Consider the following 4,590-nt stretch of genomic DNA (forward strand, 5'->3'; position numbering starts at 1 on the left):
TTGGTTGAATATTTAGGACTTGTCAAGACATTTTAGTTACATCTATTATTGAGTTTGCTAACTTAATTTCATGCTTGATAGGTTGCTACTCCTTGGATTTTTCTTTGATCTAATTAAGAACTTAAGAATGCATCTTTAAGTGGAAAAAGGTGAGAGAGTACACTATAGAAAAAGCTAAATAAAAGCATGAAACATAAGTGACTTGTATTGCTTTAAGTGTAAACACGTGAGAGAGTGGTAAGGAACATTTTATTGTTTTTTATTTATTTTTCACCAACATTGCAGGTACCATTATGGCATAACACCCTAATCTTGGTGAAGTATTAAAATCATTCTAATAGTGGTTGAATGATATAATGCCTTTCTTGACATTACAATGCCAAACTCACATAATACATTATATGGTAATCAAAAGTCCTTACACATTTAAATTACCCACCTATAAATCACAATTAATAAACATATCAAATTCATATCTTTTGAAAATTGAGATCCCAAAAATCTTGGAAAACTAGTCCAACTACTCAAAAACATGTATTTATGCATAGTGAAAGCATTCAAGAATGCATAAATACCATATATTGGAAAACGGATAAAACAAACATTTTTTCTCAAAAAGGCACACGTGTCACGGCATGTGGTGCAAAGCTACCAAGTCTTGCTCTATCATGAGCCATGGCATTCTACCATGCGCCATGGGGCACATGATAGTTTTTTATTGTTTTTATAATTCGCTGATGTGAACTTTTGGCATGTGCCATTTTCACATATGATATTCGATTGAGGTGATTTAAATACCCATGTGAAGCTTATTTCGAAAAATAACTAATGAAACTAGGTTCATTTCAATCTGATACTCCATTTGAAAATTAGACAACAAGATTTAAAATGAGCACTTAGTATCATTTAGGTTCACCCAAGTGTCCTAAATTCAAACTAAATATCATTAACCACTTTTAAGGGTTTGACCACATCTAATGGGATATTTATCACCTGATTGAGCAATCATATCAACAAAATCTCAAGCATACATAAATTTGGCCACTAAGTCATCCTTTCACATAATAGGGAACTTTTTATAACAATCCATACACATCTACACACACTTGGCTAAATTTCCCACAATCAAGTCAAAACACACATTATAGTACTTGTAATAGTATCTTAGACTACTATTTCATTTTTCACACATTTTTCATGCTCTTGAGCTCAGATGCTCACACACATGCACATACTTACAAACACAAATTAAAACAACATATGTATGCATCCTATGATAACTTATAAACTTAGTCATATACATAACAAAACAAATTCATTATATAATCTCAATAGGGCTTGTTGAAAATTGTGCCATGTACATTGTTATTTAATGAATTTCTCTTTTGTTATTATATCAATTGCATGTTCACTATGATAATTGTAACCTTAGATAAACTATAATGATTGTCCTAAATGTCCTTAGTCGATCATCTATGAGGAATCATAGATGAAACAAGACTATTATAACTTTGATTAATTATAGAGATACAAATCAAAGTCATAGGCACTTGAAAGAGTATAAGGTGTTGGACCGACCTGCTATAAGAAAGTTGCATGGTACAAGTCATAAGCTTATCTCGTATGTAACCATATCACTAAGTCCTTTGACCTGAGATCATCATGGATTCTTACATGATGACCACTGAACTTTAACCTAGTCAAAAGTCATCTTTGACTAGGTGATCATAAAGGCTATGATTGAGTTTAGTGATATTTATACAGAGCAATATGAGTAATCAAGATGGAATTTGTTCCTCATATTAAGCGAGAGATATTATTGGGCCCTTCGACAAGTAAGACTGAAAAAATGTATGGTTATACTATAATGGAAAGGGTTTTTCCATTACTACAGTTAGTCTACTCAGAGATCGAGAAAGTAATGGTCAGGTAAAAAAGAATGACAATTTCATGTCTCACACTTGACTAAAATATCGCGTGACAAAAGGAATGTGATACAGTTGCATGATAGGTTACATTAGATCATTGATCTCCATATGAATTGGGTAGTTGCAATGTCTTGTTAGAGGCTACTTGTGACTTGTGGATTAATAGCGTAATTAGCCAATTGCTAACTTCATATGGGCCTACAGGGTCACACACAAGAACAGCCTAACTTGAGCTATAATGTCCAAGTTCATTAAATTTGGAATATGTCTAAATTCAATGTATAGGGTAAATAAATTTTATATATATTTGAATATTTATTTGATATATATATATATATATATTTATTTATATGAAATATAAAATTCAAAATATAATTTTATGTATATATATTTGAAAATATATATGTGTGTGCGCGCGCGCGCGTGTGTATATATATCTGATATGTGTGTGTGTGTGTGTGTATGATATATAAAATTAAAAAAATATATATATAATATAATATAATATAATAGTATATATTATATTATATTATATTGTGTTAGTTTTAAATTTAATATAGATTAAATTTAATAACTAACATGATATGAAAGAATATCATATCAGTTTTATAATTTGAATGTATAAGATAAATTCAAATTAGATATGATATTATAAATTTTATTTATGAGATAAATTTAATTTAAATTTTGGTTGGCTCTTTAAGAGGAAGGCAAAAACTCTAATATATGTATAATAGATATAAGGGGACGTGCAAAGTGAAAGGCTTAGAAAAGTTCTGACAGCCAAACATTTAGAGAGTCACGAAACACCCTAGAGAAAGAAAACCAACGTTTAAAGAAGAACAAATGTTGGGAGCGCTAGCATACTGTTTGAATTAGAGAGTTGTTCATGTGGATGCCAATAGAGGGAGTAGATCTACATTGTTAGCTCCTGAGATGAAAACTCTTGAAGAGAACACGCATCAAGTTTGAAGAATTAGAAGGTAACTTTTCTATCCACCTTGATTTAAACAAGTTTATTTGGCTTATATTAGGATAGGAATTTTAAAATTTTAATTTTTCGTTACGCCATCCTATCCAACAGGGCTATCATAGTCTTTATTACCCCTAGCTCTACTCTTTTCCCTTTACTGCTTCCAATGTTAGGACCTGTAAAATTGTAACTACAGGGTGAGATAAACATATGAGTAACTAGAATAATCCGCATCTATCTATTAACAAAATAACTAATCAAGTAAACCAACCATCATTTTTTTCATTATTATTTCCATCATAATATACACACACATATTCATTTCTACAATCATTTTCACAATCTTGCATGATCATCAAATCCATTTGAACCTCCACATCTACCTTCAACTAAATCTGTAGGCTACCTACTAGATCAAATCTATATAGATTGACCCAAGCTCACATTTTATGGTAAAACCACATAGCCAAGGTATTATATCCCATTTTCAGGCTAAGGATTCCCCCTATAATACACGCACTCATAAATTCTAGCTCTACACACTCTAGCATGTTAAGTCTTACTTTATCATGCGCCACGGCATTCTGCCATACATCATGGGGCACATGATAGTTTTTTGTTATCATGATAGTTCACTAATTTGAAATTTTAGCATGCGCCATTTTTACATATGATGTTTGATTGAGGTGATTCAAATGCTTATACAAAGCTTATTTTGAAAACTAACTAATGATACCAGGTTCATTTCAATTTGATACTCCATTTGAAAATTAGACAACAAGATTTAAAATGACCACTTAATATCATTTTGGTTCACCTAAGTGTCTCAAATTCAAACTAAATGTCATTAGCCACTTTCAAGAGTTTGACTACATCCAATGAGATATTTATCACTTAATTGAGCAATCATATCAACAAAATCTCAAGCATACACAAATTTGGCCACTAAGTCGCCCTTTCACACAATAGAGAACTTTTTATAACAATCCATACACACTAAATTTCCCACAATCAAATCAAAACACACATTATTACACTTGTAATAGAGAATATGAGGAAGCAGTACTCTCATTTATTCCTATGAGGTGAGTTTGTGCTTTTGTATGAATTTTGGGGACAAAATTCCTTTAAATGAAGGGAGAATTATAACATCCTGAATTTTAATCCAAAAACTAGTTGCTAATCAAGGGGTAAATTAGTAATTAGTAGATTGATTGTGGTTTGAATGTTGAGTTGATAATTTGTGTTGATTGGATGTTGTATCGATAGGATTGAAGGGTATAATGACAATCCGAGGCATAGCACGCAAGCATAAGTGAGATTGGATTTACTGTACCATGCATCACAGCAAAAGCTATGTATGCCGCAGTGCATTACATAAGAATTGCTTAAGCTGACATGATCAGCTCATGAAAACATAAGTGAGAAGTTTGGAAAATGTAGCTAGAGAGGAGAAGAGGTTCTCATTTGCCAAGGCAAGAAATATCAAGAGGTTTAGTGTCTGCTTTGATTAGTAACTTTCTGGGTAAGTATTGCGTAAACCTAAGCTTCATTTCTACCCCATTTTCATTAAATTCTATTAGTTGAGAAATTGAATTATGAAATTCTAAGGTTTTGTAACCTAAAATAAAGATTTAAAACGGGCTATTGAATGTGGAACTAATATTTTGTGACTAGTATAGAGTTGAA

This window comes from Prosopis cineraria, unplaced genomic scaffold (genome assembly GCF_029017545.1).
Source record: "Prosopis cineraria cultivar Desert tree isolate PC_DT_omini unplaced genomic scaffold, ASM2901754v1 PC3, whole genome shotgun sequence".
Taxonomy (NCBI): Eukaryota; Viridiplantae; Streptophyta; class Magnoliopsida; order Fabales; family Fabaceae; genus Prosopis; species Prosopis cineraria.